Source organism: Myodes glareolus, chromosome 20 (assembly GCF_982192425.1).
Source record: "Myodes glareolus chromosome 20, mMyoGla1.1, whole genome shotgun sequence".
Lineage (NCBI taxonomy): Eukaryota > Metazoa > Chordata > Mammalia > Rodentia > Cricetidae > Myodes > Myodes glareolus.
In genome coordinates this window covers 62,522,304-62,543,947 of record NC_142045.1, presented here as the reverse complement: position 1 = coordinate 62,543,947, position 21,644 = coordinate 62,522,304, and positions in this window count along the sequence as shown.

Genomic DNA, 21,644 nt, shown 5'->3' with positions numbered 1-21,644 from the left:
GTCAATTATATAAAAGAGAACAGAAAAGCAAATGGCATGTGAATTTTTTTTGTTCATTTATTAAAAATTTCCACCTCCTCCTCATCTCCCCTTTCCTTCCCCCCTCTCCCCTCTCCCCTCCACCTCCCTCTCCAGTCCTAAGAGAAGTCAGGGTTCCCTGCCCCGTGGGAAGTTCAAGGTCCTCCCCTCTCCATCCAGGTCTAGGAAAGTGAGCATCCAAACAAAACAGGCTCCCACAAAGCCAGTCCATGCAGTAGAATCAAAACCCAGTGACATTGTCCTTGGCTTGTCAGTCAGCGTTCATTGACAGCCACTTTCAGAGAGTCCGGTTTGATCACATGCTCCATCAGTCCCAGTCCAGCTGGCCTGGGTGAGCTCCCATTAGATCAGTCCCACCGTCTCAGTGGGTGGACACACCCCTCACAATCCTGTCTTCCTTGCTAATGTTCTTCCTCCATCTGTTCCTCATTTGGACCTTGGGAGCTCAATCCAGTGCTCCAATGTGGGTCTCTGTCTCTATCTCCATCCATCACTGAATGAAGGTTCTATGGTGATATGCAAGATATTCATCAGTGTGGCTATGGGGAAGGCCAGTTCAGGCACCCTCTCCTCTGCTGCCCAAGGAACAAGCTGGAGACATCTCCTTGGACCTGGGAACTCCTCTAGAGTCAAGTCTCTTGCCAATCCTAAAATGGCTCCCTTAATTAAGATATCTACTTCCCTGTTCCCATATCCATCCTTCCTCCACCCCACTCATCCCATTCCCCCAACGCTCTCTCCAATTCTCCCCTTCTCCCTTCTCTCTCCCCATCTCCTCTTACATACCCCCTTGTGCAACCAACTTTTCCCTGGCAATCTTGTCTATTTCCAATATCCAGGAGGATAATAATATGATTTTCTTTGCATTCACCTTCTTATTTAGCTTCTCTAGGATCATGAATTATAGGCTCAATGTCCTTTATTTATGGCTAGAATCCACTTATGAGTGAGTACATAACATATTCCTATTTTTAGGTTGGGGTTATCTCACTCAGTTAAATGCTTTCTATTTCCATCCATTTGCATGCAAAATTCAAGATGTCGCTGTTCTTTACCACTGAGTTAAACTCTAAAGTGTATATGTTCTAGACCTTCCTTGTCCATTTTTCTTTTGAGGGGCATGCAGATTGTTTTGAGGTTCTGGCTATTACTAATAGATCTGCTCCAAATATAGTTGAACAAATGCTTTTGTATTTTGTAGTACGATTGGGCATCTCTTGAGTATATTCACAAGAGTGGAATTGCTGGGTACTGAGGTAGGTTGACTTCCAATTTTCTGACAAACTGCAACACTGTTATCCAAAGTGGTTGCACAAATTTGAATTCCCACCAACAATGGATGAGTGTTCCCCATACTCCACATCCTCTCCAGCATAGGTTATCACAGGTGTTTTTGATTTTAGCTATTCTAACAGGTGTCATATGGTATCTCAAAGCTGTTTTGATTTTCCTTTCCCTGGTTGCTAAGGAGGTTGAGCATGACCTTAAATGCCTTGTGGCCATTTGAATTTCTTCTGTGGAGAATTCTCTGTTCAGTTCAGTACCCCATTTATTTAATTGGGTTAATTAGATTTTTAATGTCTAGTTTTTTGAGTTCTTTATATATTTTGGAAATCAGACCTTTGTCTGATGAGGGGTTGGTAAAGATCTTCTCTTAATTAATAGGTTTCATTTTTGACTTAATGACAGGGTCCTTTGCTTTACAGAAGATTCTCAGTTTCAGGAGGTCCCATTTATTCATTGATTCTGTTACTGTCTGTGCTACTGGGGTTCTACCTAGGAAGTGGTCTCCTGTGCCCATGTGTTGTAGACTACTTCCCACTTTCTCTTCTATCAGGTTCAGTGTGGTCAGATTAATATTGAGGTCTTTAATTCATTTGGATTTGAGTTTTGTGCATGGTGATAGATATGGATCTATTTTCATTCTTCTACAGGTTGACATCCAGTTATGCCAGCACCATTTGTTAAAGATGCTTTCTTTCTTCCATTGTATACTTTTAGCTCCATTGTCGACAATCAGGTGTTCATAGGTTTGTGGGTTAATATCTGGGTCTTCGATTCGATTCTGTTGATCAACATCTCTGTTTTTGTGCCAATACCAAGCAGTTTTAATTATTGTAGCTCTGTAATAGAGTTTGAAGTCAGGGATGGTAATGCTTCCGGAAGTACTTTTATTGTATAGGATTGTTTTGGCTATCCTGGGTTTTTTGTTTGTCCATATAAAGTTGATTATTGTTTTCTCAATGTCTGTGAAGAATTTTGTTGGGCTTTTAATGGGGATTGCATTGAATTTATAGATTGCTTTAGGCAGATTTGCCATTTTTACTATGTTGATCCTCCCAATCCAAGAGCATGAAAGATCCTTCCATTTTCTGGTATCCTCTTCAATTTCTTTCTTCAAAGACTTAAAGTTCTTGTCAAATAGATCTTTTACTTCCTTGGTTAGTGTTATCCCAAGATACTTTATGCTATTTGTGACTATTGTGAAAGGTGATGTTTCTCTGATTTCCCTCTCTTCCTCTTTGTTCTTTGTGTTTAGGAGGGCACAAAGATTTTTGGGGGTTGATCTTGTATCCTGCCACATTACCAAAGGTGTTTATCAGCTGTAGGAGTTCTTTGGTAGAGCTTTTGGGGTCACTTATGTATACTATCATATCATTCTGCAAATAATGAAAGTTTGACTTTTGCCTTTCCAATTCAAATCCCCGTGATCTCCTTATGCTGTCTTATTGGTATTGCTAGAACTTCAAGCACTATATTGAAGAGGTATGGAGAGAGTGGACAGCCTTGTCGTGTTCCTGAGTTTAGTAGAATGGCTTTGAGTTTTTCACCATTCAACTTTATGTTAGCTGTCTGCTTGCTGTAAATAGCTTTTATTATATTTAGGTATGATCCTTGTATCCCTAATCTCTCCAAGACCTTTATCATACAGGGGTGTTGTATTTTGTCAAATGCTTTTTCAACATCTAATGAAATGATCATATTTTTTTCTATCAGTTTATTTATGTGATGGATTACATTGATAGATTTGTGTATGTTGAACCAGCTCTGCACCTCAGGGATGAAGCCTACTTGATTATAATGTATAATTTTTTGGATATGTTCTTGGATTCGGTTTGCTGATATTTTATTGGGAAGTTTTGCAACAATGTTCACGAGTGAGATTGGTCTGTAATACTCTTTCTTGGTTAAGTCTTTGTGTTTTTGGTATCAGGGTGACTGTAGCTTCATAAAAGGAGTTAGACAATGATTCTTATATTTTTATTATCTGAAACACATTAAGAAGTATAAGTATTAACTCTTCTTGGAAGTTCTGGTAGAATTCTGCTTTGAAACCATTTGGTCCAGGGATTTTTTTGTTAGTGAGTTTTCTGAACACAGCATCTATTTCCTCGTGACTTACATGTCTATTTAAACTGCCCACATGGTCTTGGCTTAATTTTGGTATATGATAATTATCTAGTAAAGTGTCCATTTCTTTCACATTTTCCAATTTTGTGGCATATAGGCTTTTGTAATAAGATGGAATGATTCTCTGAATTTCCTCTGTGTCTGTGGTTATGTCCTCTTTTTCATTTCTGATCTTGTTAATTTTCATGTTCTCTCTCTGCCGTTTGATTAATTTGGCTAGGGGTTTGTCAATCTTTTTGATTTTCTCCAGGAACCAGTTTTTTTTATTGATTTTTTTGAATTTTTTTCTGTGTTTCTATTTTGTTGATTTCAGCCCTCAGTTTGATTGTTTCCAGTCTTCTACTCCTCTTGGGTGAATCTGCTTCTTTATTTTCTAGAGCTATCGGGTGTCCTGTTAATTCTCTAATGTGTGCATTCTCTGTTTTCTTTAAATGGGCACTTAGTACTATGAACTTTCCTCTTAGCACTGCTTTCATAGTGCCCCATAGGTTTGGGTATGCTGTGTCTTTATTTTTGTTGAATTCAAGAAAGATTTTAATTTCTTTCTTTATTTCTTCCTTGACCCTGGGATGGTTCAGTAGTTGACTGTTCAGTTTCCATGAGTTTGTAGGCTTTCTGGGGTAAAATTATTGTTGAATTCTTACTTTATTCCATGATGATCTGATAGTACACAGGTGGTTACTACAATTTCTTTGTATCTATGGAAGTTCACTTTGTTACCAATTATCTGATCAATTTTTGAGAAGGTTCCATGAGATGCTGAGAAGAAGGTATGTTCTTTTCTGTTTGGGTAGAATGTTCTATATATGTCTGTTAGGTTCATTTGATTCATTACATCTGTTAGTTCTCTTACTTCTCTGTTAAGTTTCTGTCTGTTTGACCTGTCCTTTGGTGAGAGAGGAATGTTGAAATCTTCCAATCATAGAGTCCATCAAAAGCATGTTTGATGTATGCTTTGAATTCTAGAAATGTTTCTTTTACATATGTGGTGCTTTTATTTTAGGGGTATACATATTCAGGATTGAGACTTCCTCCTGATAAATTGCTCCTGTTATGAGTATAAAGTGTACATCTCCACCTCTTCTTATTGATTTTAGTTTGAAATCAATTTTGTTAGGTATTAGTATAGTCACACCCGCTTGCTTCTTTGGTCCATTTGATTGGAAAACCTTTCCCCAACCATTTCCTCTGAGGTAGTGTCTGTCTTTGAATTTGAGGTGTGTTTCTTGTAAGCAGCAGAATGTTGAATATTGATTTTGTATCCACTCTCTTAACCTTTGCCTTTTTATAGGTGAATTGAGTCCATTTATTTTAAGTGATATTAATAACCAGTGATTGTTAACTCTGGTTATTTTTTCTGGTGGTAGTATTTGTGTGTTTCCCTTCTTTGTGTTGTGAAGCTGCAGGGCGATTGGTAAAGAAAAGTCCCCAGACTATCTTGATACAAAATATACAGCTTTAATAAACAGAAGTAAGACTTACAACAGCTTACACCAGAATCCAACCGATCCGTTCGGACGCAGGAGCCAGGCGAAAAAAGAGCTAGCGGAGCTCACTTGCTAGGTTTATAGGCAGGCTTTCGCCTGAGGGCGGCACGCCCCGAAAACAGAATATGGTTGGCTGAACTCCCCTATCATCTCCCCCTTTATTCTAAAATAAGACAGAACCAAACCAAATACAACTATATGCAATAGAAGCAAATAATAAATATAAAGTTACAAACAACAAACAATGTTAAGCAAGAAACCTATAGCAAAAGTTCTGCTAAACATTCTATCTCAAGGAGTCTAAATAATGTAGATGGTAACTACAACTATCTAATCTTCAACTCCATCAAAGATCTGAGAAGGGAAATAATTTTACTCAAGCAGCCCGGAAGTACAAGTGGGAAACTTCCGAAATGTACAACAAATGGAAGAGACAACTGAATACCTGGGCAATCACCCAAAGTTTAGTATGCAATGTTGAGTTAACCAACTTTGGCTAAGGCCTGATGTAACTGACATGCCATTTTTTCAAAGGCAAGAAAACTTTTAGGACTCTCTCACCCTGTCTTGGCAAGATAAGACAATTCTGCTTTTATCCATTTACGGATATTCTGTAATTCTGTCAGTGGTTGAGGTATGGGCTTTTTCTTTGCCCAAAGGCCAGTTCTGTCAGGAAGAAGACAAGCTCCATGTGGAGTGTCTTTGGCGCTCAACGTTCTCTCGGGAGTAGAGCGGTGATGCCAGGAGCGATTGTGTCTCACTACTATAGAACTATGAGTTAGATTAAAGGCCATTTTTCACAGTTCTTCGAAGAGGTTGAAGATTATACTATCTATACTAAGTATGATCTCTATGCATCTAAATAACCTGATTAGCCTAAATATAAATATAATAAACATATATGACTATTGATTTCTATCTATCTAACTTGAAGACTAAGAGAATGAACAACTGTGTAATGAGTGAGGACAATGACCTCCAAATGTAAACAATGTGTATAAATATCTTAATCAGAGGTCGGAATGTAAATATATGTATATATATTAATACAAATAGAGGTATAAGCATACTCACATACAACATTCAATATATCAATGTACAAAAATCAACACCAATACAATTTTCTAAAAACAATAACTCACAAATACCAATATATTATTATCCCATCACCAATCAATCCCCCACTTTTTATAAACACCCCTGAGTTTATAAAATACCTCCCCCATTCCCTCATCCCTATATCAATTATAACCAACCCCTAAATGATGTTCCTAAACCTGAGGGCAAATTCTACTGGGAGAGGGGATGTCATCCTCTAAAATTGCTTCCAGCTGTCACGGGGGTGACGTTTCGCTTAGGGGGGTCCTGTGAAAATAATTGATGGTAAAATTCCCATATAAATATTTGGTGTGAGAGAGTTGTAAATAGTCTCTGAATAAGTTGAGGAGGTCTGGCCAGAGTGTTGTCAAATATTGTGCATCATCCGGAACTGTATTGAGTAGCTGGTACCAAAAAATAGGTCTAAAAAATAGCGCTATCAACATTATGACGTCATAGTAACCAGGTGGAGTTGGTGTTGTGGGGCCCCATCTTCATCCTAGAAGCTTTAAAGATTACTGCAGGAAAATTTATTGTTTGTTATGGGAAAGATAAACATTATCTACAAAGACATATACAGACACACATATATATATGTATATATATATATATATATATTAATAAAGATAGAAACAGATATGGGGAAAGGCAAAGAAAATTTATCAATTATAGTTATTCTGTCCTGTATCTTGGCTCTTGACATGAGACAGAAACTCTGGGATATCTCTTATCAACAGGCTTGGAAATGAAGAGGGACTGAGCCATTGTCCAACTCCAAAACCAGCTCTACATATTTATAAATAAATGCACATTAGTACATATTAAAGAAAATAGTAATACTTACCTAAACTATTTGGATTCATTACTGATCCTCTTTTGGTCGTAGGCGGTTTCTATATTCAATTATCCAGGTCCCTTGGATCCTTTGAAAATGAGTCTTCTCCTGTGGAGACAAGAAGAGAACCCTGCCCCCAACCTTTATATTTCTTTTACCTTTGGTGTGATTATTATCCTTGTAAGTGAGTTATCATTTATCTCTTCCAAGAGGCTTTTCCTCTTCAAACCGAACCTTTATTAATTTTGATGGTATCCACAATTTTTCCTCTCCTGTAGAAACAAGAGCAAAACCCCTTCCCCAACGCAACACATCTCCTGGCTTCCACTGTGAGGTCAGCACATCCTCGAAATAAATTGGTTGATTTAATTCAGCAGACTTTTCCAATATCCAATGTCTTTCTGCAGCCATTGTCCCCTTCTCATTAGCGTTAAGAAAATTCAAGGTTAATAAAGCATTATGTAACCTATTCCTGGGGGTATTTTCCACCCCTTTCTGTTTGTTCAACATATCTTTTATAGTTCGATTTGAACTTTCTATAACTGCTTGACCTGTAGGATTGTATGGTATACCTGTAACATGCTTAATATGATAATAAGCAAAAAATCGTTTCATTTTCCTAGAAACATAAGCTGGACCATTATCCATCTTTATCTGTGTAGGTATACCCATGATGGCCATAACTTCTAATAAATGATTGACTACTGAATCAGCTTTTTCTGAGCTTAAAGTAGTTGCCCATTGGAAACCTGAGTACGTGTCAATGGTGTGATGTACACATTTTAGTTTGCCAAATTCTGGAAAGTGAAACACATCCATCTGCCAAATTTCATTCCTTTTAATACCCTTTGGATTAGTCCCTGCAGGCAATGGTGTTTGGTTACAAAAGGAGCGAGTAGGGCATTTCTTTACAATCTCCTTAGCTTGTTGTCATGTAATAGAAAACTCTTTTTTTCAAGCCTTTGCTATTGACATGATGTTTTTTATGAAATTCAGATGCCTGCAGCACACTACCAATCAATAAGTGATCAAAATCAGCATTACCTTGTGCTAGAAGATCTGGCAGACCCGTATGGGAACAGATGTGTGTTATATACATAGGGCAAAGCCTGTTCCTGATCATGTCTTGTACCTGGATAAACAATGAGGTCAGTTCTTTATCATCAGGTATAAATTCAGCAGTTTCAACATGAAAGATAACTCTTTCTGCATATTGTAAGTCAGTAATTATATTAAGAGGTTCTTTAAAATCCCTAAGCACCATAAAAAATGGCATATAATTCTGCCTTCTGGACAGAATCATAAGGACTTTGTTCCACTTTACTCAATTCTTCTGATTTGTAACCTGCTTTCCTTGATTTATTAGCATCAGTATAAAATGTACGGGCTCCGGTTATTGGAGCATCATGGACAATTCGAGGACGATCCAAGAAGTCCTCTTTATAAAATTAAGTCTCTTGCTTTTTGGGTAATTGTTATTGATTTCTCTCAAAAAATTAGCACAAGCTCTTTGCCATGGTTCATTGTCTTCCCACAACTTTTTTATCTCATTAGCAGTGAAAGGCACTATAATTTCTGCTGGGTCTGAACCTGCTAATTGGAGAAGTCTCAGTTTTCCTTTTATAATCAATTCAGAGACTTTTTCCACATAAGTTTTTAATTTTTTACTTGGTTTGTGTGGCAAAAAGCTCCATTCCAAGATAATATTGTCTCTTTGCATCAAAATTCCTGTAGGAGAAATTCTGGAAGGCAATATAACAAGAATACAACTAAGCTTTGGATTTATCCTGTCCACATGAGCCTCCTGTAATTTTTTTTCAACCATTGTCAGTTCTTTTTCTGCTTCAGCTGTTAATTCTCTGTGACTGTTTAAGTCTTTATCACCATCCAAGGTTTTGTTTAAATGAATTATTAGATCAGGTGTTATCCCAACAGCTGGTCATAGGCTGGAGATGTCTCCTAATAATCTTTGAAAGTCATTAAGTGTTCGTAACCGGTCTCTCCTGATTTGTGCCTTTTGAGTCTTAATTCTTTGTAAACCTATTTTATAACCTAAATAATTAACAGAATCTCCTCTCTGAATTTTTTCAGGAGCAATTTGCAATCCCCATTTAGGTAACACTATTTTTACTTCTTCAAACAGCCTTTCTAAAGTATCTTTGTTTTGATCAGAGATCAGGATGTCATCCATATAGTGGAATATTATGGACTTAGGAAATCGTTTGCGTATAATTTTTAATGGTTGGCTTACAAAATATTGGCACAGGGTGGGAGAGTTTAACATTCCTTGTGGGAGGATGGTCAACTGGTACTTCCTTGCAGGCTGAGAGTTATTTTAAGTAGGCACTGTGAAGGCAAACTTTTCTCTATCTTTCTCTTGTAAAGGTATAGTGAAGAAACAATCTTTCAGATCAATAACTATAAGAGGCCATCCCTTTGGTAACAGGGAGGGCAGAGGAATTCCAGATTGCAGAGGGCCCATTGGTTGAATAACCTTATTGATAGCTCTAAGATCTGTCACCATTCTCCATCTACCAGATTTTTTCTTAACAACAAATACAGGAGAATTTCAAGGACTGATAGATTCTTCTATATGTCCAGCATCTAATTGCTCTTGTACCAGCTGTTCTAAAGCCTGTAACTTTTCCTCAGCTAAAGGCAATTTTTTAGTCCATATTGGTTTCTCAGTCAACCATTTTAGAGGCATGGCTGTTGGTACCTCTGAAGGGCCATCAATTGTGTTTTGTTCTTTTATAGTTCTAATGGCTGGTTTCTGCTATCTATATTATCTTGCACTATTTACCTCAGGAATATAGGCTCTAGAAGCAGCAGGAATGTTAATTTTGGTATTCCATTGCTGCAATAGGTCATGGCCCCATAAATTCACTACAATATTGGCTACATATGGCCTTAGTTTTCCTATTTGTCCATCTGGACCTATAAAATTGACCCATCTCGTGCTTTGTTTTACCCGAGATAGAGTTCCAATTCCTAGAAACTGAATATCTACCTCCTGAAGAGGCCAATGCGGATGCCAAGACTCTGGAGTAATGATACCTACATCTGCACCTGTGTCCAGTAAGCCAGTAATAAATTTGCCATTTACACACACTCTTAGCTTTGGTCTTTGTTCATTTATAGAAGTCTGCCAGAATATTTGTTTACTTTGTCCTCTTATATTTCTTGATTCATTCACCACATTTAACTCATCCTTCAGGACGTTATTGCTTTTAACAGCAGGCATGGGGCATTCTAATTTCCCTGAAGAGGCATGTTCTCTGCAGTGATCGGAAATGACTGGACCACATTTGCCATGGGGGCCTTTGAGAGGCCCCCTATTGAGTTTCCCGATGGCAACGGGTTGCCCTGTTTATCTCTTGTTGACCTACACTCATTCGTCCAATGCCTGCCCTTTCCACATCTCCTACATAAACCTGAAGGCTGAGTCCTCCTATTCCTGTTATTCCTAGAAGAGGCATTATTCCTGGAATTCCATCATCTGCAGTCCCTTTTCATGTGTCCCATTTTACCACAATGAAGGCATTTTGTAATCTGATGTCTCCTTTAACCTTTGGAAATAGCTTCTTGTACCCATGTTTCATTTCCATAATCAAATGTATCAACATTCATTGTATGAAATACCCATTCATCCAAAGGTGCTGATCTGATCTTTAAAGGCCCCAGGATCTTTTGCATTCTACGTTGGCATTCTCATAAGCCAAAGACTCAATCACTATATTTCTTGCTTATGGATCAGGTATCCCTATTTGTACAGCCTTAGTTAGTCTTTGTAAAAAGTCACTAAAGGGTTCTCTCTGACCTTGTTTTACCCTGATATATGATTCTACTCTCTGACCTGAGTCTTGAACCCTGTCCCAGGCCCTTAGAGCTGCTGTGGCACATATGGATAAAATGTTTTCATCATAAAGAGCTTGTTCCTGAGGATCAGAGTAAAGTCCTTCCCCTAGAATTTGATCTAGAGAAACCTCAATTCCTTTCGCTGATTCTTGTTGTAAAAGTCTGGCCTCTTGCTTGAATAGGCATTTGAAATGCCATAAAGGTCCGTTCTCCAGGACAGCAGAGGTCAGTTGATTCCAATCTTGCTGGGTTGCCCTGTTGCTGAGAGCCCAGGATTTTAACATCTCTCTAACAAAAGATGAATGTAGTCCATAATTCACAATTGCTTGTTTAAATTCTTTCAGATCATTCATACATATAGGCTCCCATGTATGTTCTTTAATGACCTTAGGGTTTTTGGAGCCAGTTATCTTTTCTGATGTTATTACTGGAAAGGCAGGTATAACTCTGTGTAGACTCAGAGTTTTCAGAGGTAAATGTTGCCTTTCTACCTTTTGCTCCTGTTCATCAGAGTCTAGGATTTCCTCAATCTTATTAAATCTGCTCACCATTGCCTTCTGTAAATCCTGAATCTCCTGTCCAGTATTATTCTCCAAAGCCTTCATTAATGATTCTAAGGCATGGAGCTTGTCCATCAGAGACACCATTTCCTCCCTGGACACTATCACCTTCATTGATAATTCTAAGGCATGGAGCTTGTCCGTTAGAGATACCATATCCTCCTTGAACAGAATCCTCATGGCATGTTCTGTACCTTCTTGTATGGAAATCCTGTCAATTAATCTATCATACCCTTTTGATAAAGTCCAATTTTCACATTCAATGGTTTTAATCCTCTCAGCTAATGTTTCAGCACTTACAGTCATGAACTGGAGGTTTCGAGTCATTTTGGTTGTCCCCTTCTTGAGAGCAGTGAAGCTCGCTTCTAAAGAAGCAATATCAGACTGTACCTTCTTGATATTTTGGTCAGTCGACCAAGTCATATCAGACAGAGATCTAGCCTCTTCCTTGAAAACTCCAAACTCTTTTTTGAGGAGGTTGGTGTCAGTCTGAATTGTCCTTAAGGTTTTAATCTCTGCCCTCAGCATTGCTGATTCAATCTTGAAGGACTGCATCATTCTTATAACATATCCAAACACCAGAAAAGCGACAAGTCCCAGAAATAACAAAGTAAGAGGAATATCAGAAACCTCATGGAGGATATCCTCCATGGCGCAATTAAAAAGGCCATTGAATTTTTGGATAGTAATATTTTCTGACATGTTCAATCAAAAGAAATTGTATTTATTTATTTGTTTTCAACTGAAAAGAAAAATCTTACCTGTAATGACCCTTGTCTGCCAGTAAACTACGGGGGCACACCTGAATACACGTGACAACGGCGCCGACCCAGAAAGCAAATTCTAAAATATATACTCTCAAATCCAGAGGTTAAATTCACAGATCGAGTGCTGGGGGAAGACAGTGCCCAATCGGGGTAGCAAAAGCCAAGGAAGTTAGTTGCGCGGCCCCGCAAATGCGGCTAGGAACTGGCTAGACTCCAGGTGCGGTGTGCGCTCAGGCCGCTAGACCCGCGCTACGAGGGGGGAAAAGGCCCATGTTCGGGCGCCAGATGAAGCTGCAGGGTGATTGGTAAAGAAAAGTCCCCAGACTATCTTGATACAAAATATACAGCTTTAATAAACAGAAGTAAGACTTACAACAGCTTACACCAGAATCCAACCGATCCGTCCGGATGCAAGAGCCAGGCGAAAAGAGAGCTAGCAGAGTGCGCTTGCTAGGTTTATAGGCAGGCTTTTGCCTGAGGGCGGCATGCCCCCAAAACAGAATATGATTGGCTGAACTCCCCTATAAGTGTTTTGCTGGTGGAGGGTTGTCAGTTGCTCGTGTTATTTAATGGGTGTTGTTGGCTGCCTTGGTTTGTAATTTTCCTTTTAGTATTTTCTGTAAGGCTGGGTTTGTAGCTATGTATTGTTTAAAATCTGTTTTTGTCCTGGAATATTTTGTTTTCTTCATCAATGGTGAATGCAGGCTTTGCTGGGTATAGTAGTCTGGGCTCGCATCCTTGGTCTCTTAGTGTCTGCAGCACATCTATCCAAGACCTTCTGGCTTTCATGGTTTCCATTGAGAAGTCAGGTGTAATTCTGATAGGTTTCCCTTTATATGTTACTTGACTTTTTTCCTTTGCAGCTCTTAATATTCTTTCTTTATTCTGTATGTTTTGTGTTTTGATTATTATATGGCAAGGGGATTCTTTTTTTTTTGATCCAGTCTATTTGGTGTTCTGCATGCTTCTTGTACCTTCATAGGAATATCCTTCTCTAGGTTGGGAAAGTTTTCTTCTATAATTTTGCTGAATATATTTTCTGTATCTTTGAGCTGTAAATCTTCTTCTTCTTCTATCCCTATTATTCTTTGGTTTGGTCTTTTCACGGCGTCCCATATTTTCTGGATGTTTTTTGTTAACAATTTATTCGATTTGTTTTGTTTTTTAATCAGTGAGTTTATTTCCTCTATAGAATATTCAGTGTCTGAGATTCTTTCTTCTATCTCTTGTGTTCTGTTGGTAATACTTGTCTCTGTAGTTCCTGTTCGTTTGCCCAAATTTTCCATATCCATCCTTCGCTTGGTTTGTGTTTTCTTCATTACCTCCATTTCATTTTTCAAGTCTTGAACTGTTTCCCTTACCTGTTTTATTGCTTTTTCTTGGTTTTCTTGGGTATCTTTGAGAGATTTATTCATTTCATCTATCTTTTTGTTTGTCATCTCCATTTCTTTACAGCAGTTTTTCATGTCTGTTTTAGTTCCTCTATTATTTTCATAAAGTTCTATTTAAAGTCAATTTCTTCAATTTCTTCTGGAGTAGAGTGTTCAGTTCTTCTTGTTGTGCAATCCCTGGATTCTGGTGATGTCATGTTGCCTTTCAGGTTGTTGGAGGAACTCTTGCCTTGGCACCTGCCCATATTTTCCTTCAAATGCAGCCAGGAGAGTCTTGGTGTCTTGATCCAATCTTTGGTGTGACTGACTCTCTGCGTGGATCTCCTCAGTGCAGGTCCAGGAACTGTTCCCATCTGGATGGGACTCCTCAGCACAGAAACAAGGACGCCTAGTAGTCCAAGGACCCCACAGACCAAAGGGCAGTCGTGGGAAAAGGGCAGGATCAAGTGGAACACAGAAGACCCTGCAGCAGAAGCTGAAGGTGCCCTGCACTTTCTTGAGGGAACCTTCAGACTTGGCTGGCTGGCAGACACTCACCCCTCTGTGTGAGTTGCCTTAGAGCAGGAGCAGGAACTGTTCCTGGGCCGAGCGACATGTGATTTTTTTTGCTGGACTCATTGACAGTAGTGCAAAGTCGCCTCATGGCTGCTGTAGTTGATCGGAGAGGGGGAGATGTAAAATTCTCCTGGAGTTTTCTTTAAAGAGGAATGAAATAAAGCAAGTTTTCAAAAGCATATCTTGTGTGCTGACTTAGCATGAGAACCTGTCAAACATTTGTGATCATTCATTTTGATGGCCTTTCTTATGTGACTAAATCTCCAGTTGTTTTCAAAAGGGTCTTGCAAAACTGTCAGTTAACTGTGGTGGAAGGCAGCCAAGAAGCATGGCCAGGTTTTCTTACAGTGTGGACCATCTTTCCCTGTATGAGCTATGCTGTTTTAATCCTTTCAATAAACTGGCCTTCTGAACACTTTCCTGTGCTCTGTCACTTTGTGTCAGTGATAGGTGTGTATTTGAATTTTCTTGCCACATTTGATTCACATTTCCTTCTGGAGATGGTCAGTATCCGTCCCTAACCATTTTCTAAAGGAGCTAAAAGATACCTCAGTAGCAATATTTTCTTTTATATGAATTTACAATAAAAAAATTTGAGGACATGTTGTCTTCCAGGTTCGGAGCAAACAGTGAGCAAGATATGGAAGGTTTTCATTTTAAGAAACAACGAAATGTGATCTTCAGAAAAAGAGAAAACCACAAGATTACAGAACAGTAAGGCTATAGGAAAGAAGACCAGCTGATGGGTTCCAGGTTTCAAATGTGTCTGAACTTTTTCGTTTCTTTTTTCCATGACTCTCTTACACCTCTTCAGTGGCAGGATTCTTCAGGATATAATATATTGTAGATTTTTTTTTTCACCCTAAGCATGATTCTTGATGTGGTAGGATAGGGAAGGGGCATCCTCAGCTAATTGTGAGTCAAGATTTCGAGGGAAGACTGATATCATCAAATGAAAATGAAGACAAATGGTTAAAGAAGGGACTGGGGACCTGACCTTTAGACAAGAAAGATTGAAAGTAAAAGTCATCATGGTTAGTGAAGCTTTTAGTCAGTGAACTAGGAGTCTTCAGTTCAGGAAAGTCCAGGAAACAGGGGTGAGTAGTATGTAGTCATTAACATGCCTCAGCATCAATGAGGCTTCCAGACTATTGTGAAAAGGCAGCCTTTCTGCTCCCTGCTTTCTCCTTTCTGTTCCCTAAGCTTCACCTAAGCCCTCTCCAACCCTCTACCAGAAGGAGCTAAAAAGAAGACTTGGCAAAGAGTTGTAATTTAAGCCAAGGGGCTAATACCTAGGAGATACTACTTTTCTGTCAGCCCAATAAAGTTAAAAATAGGTGTGGAAATGCCTCTAAACCACCTAAGTTGTTAAATGAGAGCTTCAGTACAGGCTACAATGAGACAACAACTGTTTTCTCTGTGAATTTCAAAGATGGTAGTGGGACTGTTATCTATTTCTGTCCAGATGGAAATTCAAAATAAAATATTTATTGAATGTTTATTCTTTTAGAGCAATTGAAAGACTGAAAAATTCTGTCTATAGTCTGCAGATCGCTAGTAAATTGAAATTGATGTCTCCAAGTCTCACTGGCTGGCAATTATTTTGGGTTATTCAGGTAAGGAAAGAAACTGTGTTTTTTTAAGTGCACAGCAGAAACCATACACTTAAAATGGTGTAAAACTTTAGTGGACAGAACAAAGAAATTCATTCCAACATTTGTGCCTGTAGTTGAATTGCTTTATTGGTCCCGATGCTAGTGCCATTCAGTTGGTTTACATCTTATGACTGTGTTTCAAATAGCACTGGCTAGCATTCTAATTATAGCATCAATCTCAGATGCATGCATACATACATACATACATACATACATACATACATACATAGATCATAGATACATTGGCATTTAACTTTAATCCTGTGATTTTTTTCTGGGAAGACGTGAACAGAAATTTATTCATTCATGATATGCCACCAATGACAGGTCAAAAGGATGGTTTTACCCAAGTTTATGTTAGTAAATCAATGTAATTAATTGAGCTTAGTTACAGGGACATGAGTGATAGTTATTTACAGAAGTTTGAGTTAAAGTTTACTAACAAGAGTGTAGGTGAGGTCTTAGTAACAGAAGCATGGGTGACTCTAAAGTAACTGCGTTGTTGTAGAGATTCATGTTAGCATTAATGTTGGCTCCCCAAGGCCACACAGATTGATTTCCTCACATATGATATAATCTATATATTACACTTTATATATTTTACCACTTCCTAAAACCACATATATCTAGAAAAAATTATAGACATTAGAGATGGAGAAACCCAAAGGAGTGCTGGAAAGTACAGATGAGGGTCTAACAACCCTTCTTAGATACTACTTCTATAATGAAAGACCAATGAACTCAATTTTGGAAGTCTTTTACAGATAATCACAACCATTCCAATTAAAATTGTCCTGATGCTTACACAGAGAGAAGAGCATCTGACAACAGCGTCAAGATAGATAGAGATAGATAGGGTGGTAGTTAGAAAGATACATAAAGAAATAAACTAGATAGATTGGAGAAATAATATATATATTTCATATATATGTATTAGATAATATATACATTTATATATACATATTTAAATGTTATATAACATGTAAATATATATGAAGAAAGACTCTTAAATCCCACACTAGCTCACAATTAAGAAATAGATGGTAATTTATTTAGAGGCATACTCACAAATCAGAATCCTCTGTTTGAAAGGTGATCAGAAACTGAATCCTGCAGCCAGAAAAAGAGTGTGGACACATGTTCTACATTGGCTTATATAGCATAAAAGGCCATGTCCCATTGGTGGTAACCACTGGCCTTAAGACTTCTTACAGCACCTCTCCCTTTTGTTTAAGTTAGAGAGTTCTAAGGCTAATACAAAGTTATATAATGAGAAAAAATATATTCAATAATTATCCTATCCTAACTAGTTTAATTCTTTTATAATAAATACCTTGACCAAGTCATGAGAGGAAAGTAACTACAACTATCTAGTTTTCAACCCCACTGAAGATCTGAGAAGAGAAAAAATATTACTTGAGTAACCAAGAAGTGCAATCAAGCAACTTACAAAATTATAGAGACAACTGGCTACCTGGTCAAACACCCAAAGTCTCATTTGCTACATTGAAGCAACCAACTTTGACTAAGGCCTAGACTAACTGACAGACCATTTTCAGAGGCAGGAAATTTTTCAAACTCATCTTACCATGTCTTGGAAAGATTTGACCATCCTACTTATTCATTTCCAGATACTCTGTATCTTGTCTGTGGTTGAGGCATGGGCATTTCCTTGCCCAAAGGCCAGTTTGGTCAAGAAAAAATTCCAGCTCCAAGAGGAGTATCTTTGGTGCTCAACATTCTCTTGGGAATAGATTGGTGCTGCCAGGAGCAATCATGTATCATTTCAACAGAACCCTAAGTTATATAAATGCCATAGTCTATAAGCTCTTTCAAATGGATGAAAATTACCTATCTATGCAGAATATAATATCTATGTGTCTAAAGAGCCATATTAATCTAACTTTATGTATGACAGACATATATGGCTATTGATCTATAACTCTTAATACCTATATAACTTAAAGATATCAATACATAAAAAATGTTTTAAGCAGAGGTGGAAGCATGCATGCATACAATATTCATTGTATTTTAACTTTGTTTCAGTAAACAAGAATCTGTATTAATGTAATTGCCTATAAATAATAACTCAAAGGTATTCACTCTATTACTCACTATTATTATTATTGTGAGTAAGCTTATAATAATATATTATCCCATCCAATTTCCTTCCTTCCTTATTTATTTATTTATCCATTTATTTATTTATTTATTAGCAATTTCCACCTTTTCCCCGCCTCCCTTTTCCTTCCCCCTCCCCATCTTCTCCTTCCCACCTCTCCCTCCCCTCTAGTCTTAAGAGCAGTCAGGGTTCCCTGCCCCTTGGGAAGTCCAAGGTCCTCCCCCATCCATACAGGTCTTTAAAGGTGAACATTCAAACAAACCAGGCTCCCACAAAGTCAGACCATGCAGTAGAATTAAATCCCAATGCCATTGTCCTTGGCTTCTCAGTCAGCCTTCATTGATGTTCAGAGTGTCCATTTTGATCACATGTTCCATCGCTCCCAGTCCAGTTGGCCTTGGTGAGCTCCCAATACATCAGTCCTACCGTCTCAGTGGGTGGACACACCCCTTGTGATCCTGACTTCCTTGCTCACGTTCTCCCTCCGTCTACTTCTCATTTGGACCTAGGGAGCTCAATCCAGTGCTCCAATGTGCAACACTGTCTCTATCTCCATACATCGCCAGATGAAGATTCTATGGTGATATGCAAAATATTCATCAGTGTAGTTATGGGACGAGGCCAGTTCAGGCACCCTCTCCTCTGCTGCCCAGGGAACAATCTGGGGATCTCTCCTTGGACTTGGGACCCCCTCTAGAATCAAGTCACTTACAAACCCTAAAATGACTCCCTTAGCTGAGATGTTTACTTCCCTGCTCCCATATCCATCCTTTCTCCATCCCATCCATCCCATTATTCCAATCTATCCCGAATCCTCCCCTTCTTCCTTCTGTCTACCCAACTCCCCTTACACCCACCCAAAACCCCTCAAGCCCCACTTTCATGCCCCCAAATTTGTCTGGCAATCTTGTCTATTTTCAATGTCCAGGAGGATATCTATATGATTTTCTTCAGGTTCACTTTCTTATTAAGTTTCACTAGGCTCACGAATTATAGGCTCAACGACCTATAATTATGGATAGAATCCACTTATGAGTGAGTACATACCATATTACTCTTTTTGGGTCTGGGTTACTTCACTCAGTAAAGCGTTTTCTGTTTCCATCCATTTGCATGCAAGATTCAAGATTTCATTGTTTTTTACCGCTGAGTAAAATTCTAATGTATATATGTTCCACACCTTCTTTAACCACTCTTCTATTGAGGGGCACCTAGGTTGTTTCCAGGTTTTTGCTATTACAAATAGTGCTGCTATGAACATAGTTGAACAAATGCTTTTGTAGTATGATAGAAAGAGTGGAATTGCTGGGTCCTGAGGTAGGTTGACTTCCAGTTTCCTGAGAAACTGCCACACACTGATTTCCACAGTGGCTGCACAAGTTTGCATTCCCACCAACAATGGATGAGTGTTCCCCTTACTCCATATCCTCTCAAGAATAGGCTATCATTGGTGTTTTTGAGTTTAGCTATTCTGACAGGTATCATATGGTGTCTCAATGTTGTTTTGATTTGCATTTCCCTAATCGCTAAGGAGGGTGAGCATGACCTTAAGTGTCTTTTGGCCATTCGAAGTTTGAGAATTCTCTGTTCAGTTCAGTACCCCATTTTTTAATTGGGTTAATTAGAGTTTTAGTGTCTAGTTTCTTGAGTTCTTTATATATTTTGGAGATCAGGCCTTTGTCTGATGAGGGGTTGGTGAAGAACTTCTCCCAGTCAGAAGGTAGCCTTTATGCCTTAGTGACAGTGTCCTTTGCTTTACAGAAGCTTCTCATTTTCAGGAGGTCCCATTTATTCATTGTTGCTCTTATTGTCTGTGCTACTGGGATTCTACTTAGGAAGTGGTCTCTTGTGCCCATACTTCCCACTTTCTCTTCTATCAGGTTCAGTGTGGTCAGATTAATATTGAGGTCTTAAATCCATTTGGACTTGATTTTTGTGCATGGTGATAGATCTGGATCTACTTTCATTCTTCTACAGGTTGACATCCAGTTATGCCAGCACCATTTGTTAAAGATGCTTTCCCCAAGATATTTTATGCTATTTGTGGCTATCGTGAAAGGTGATGTTTCTCAGATTTCCCTCTCTGTTTCCCCTCTCTGCTTCTTTATCCTTTGTGTATAGGAGGGTAATCGATTTTTTGGAGTTGATCTTGTATCCGGCCAAATTACTAAAGGTGTTTATCAGCTGTAGGAGTTCTTTGGTAGAGTTTTGGGCTTGCTAATGTACACTATCATATCATCTGCAAATAATGAAAGTTTAACTTCTTCCTTTCCAATTTGAATCCCCTTGATCCCGTTATGTTGTCTTATTGCTGTTGCTAGAATATCGAGCACTATACTAAAGAAGTATGAGGAGAGTGGGCAGCCTTGTCGTGTTCCTGAGTTTAGTAGAATGGCTTTGAGTTTCTCACCATTCAATTTGATGTTAGCTGTCATCTTGCTGTAAGTAGCTTTTATTATATTTGGGCATGATCCTTGTATCCCCAATAGTTCCAACACCTTTATCATAAATGGGTGTGGAATTTTGTCAAATGCTTTTTCAGCATCCAGTGAAATAATCATATGATTTTTTTCTTTCAGTTTATTTATATGACGGATTTCATTGATAGATTTGTGTGTGTTAAACCAACCCTGCATCTCTGGGATGAAGCCCACTTGATCATAATGTGTTCTTGGATTCTGTTTGGCAGTACTTTATTGAGAATTGTTGCATCAATGTTCATGAGTGAGATTGGCCTGTAATTCTCTTTCTTGATTGTGTATTTGTGTGGTTTTGGTATCAGGGTAACTGTAGCTTCATAAAAAGAGTTTGGAAATGACTCTTCTGTTCCTATTTTATGAAATACATTAAGGAGTATAGGTATTAGCTCTTCCTGGAAGTTCTGTTCAAATTCTGTATTGAAACCATCTGGTCCTGGGCTTTTTCTTGGTAGGGAGATTTTTGATAACAGCTTCTAATTATTCGCGACTAACAGGTCTATTTAGATTGTTCACCTATTCTTGATTCAACTTTGTTATATGGTTCTTATCTAAAAAAATCCATTTCTTTTACATTTTCCAATTTTGTGGCATACAGGCTTTCATAGTAAGATCTAATGATGTTCTGAATTTCCACTGTGTCTGTGGTTATTTCCTCCTTTTCATTTCTGATCTTATTAATTTGTGTGTTCTCTCTCTGCCATTTGATTAGTTTGGCTAGGTGTTTGTCAATCTTGTTAATTTTCTCCAAGAACCAGCTTTTTGTTTCATTGATTTGTGGATTGTTTTCTGTGTGTCTATTTTGTAGATTTCAGACCTCAGTCTGATTATTTCCAGTCTTCTACTCCTCCTGGGTGAGTCTGTTTCTTTTTTTTTTAGAGCTTTCAGGTGTGCTGTTAAGTTTCCAAAGTGTGCTTTCTCCGTTTTCTTTAAATGGGCACTTAGTGCTATTAACTTTCCTCTTAGCACTGCTTTCATAGTGTCTCATAGGTTTGAGTATGTTGTGTCTTTATTTTCATTAAATTCAAGGAAGACTTTAATTTCTTTCTTTTTTTTCTTCCTTGACCCAGGGGTGATTCAGTAGTTGACTGTTCAACTTCCATGAGTTTGTTGGCTTCCTGGAGGTAGCCTTGTTGTTGAATTCTAACTTTAATCTATGGTGATTCAACAAGACACAGGTGGTTACTAATAATTTTTATATCAGGGGAAGTTTGCTTTGTTACCGAGTATGTGGTCAATTTTCTAAAAGTTTCCATGAGCTGGAGAGAAGAAGGTATATTCTTTCCTATTTGGGTGGAATGTTCTATATATGTCTGTTAAGTCCATTTGATTCAATACCTCCAATAAATCTCTTATTTCTCTGTTAGTTTTCTGTCTGATTGACCT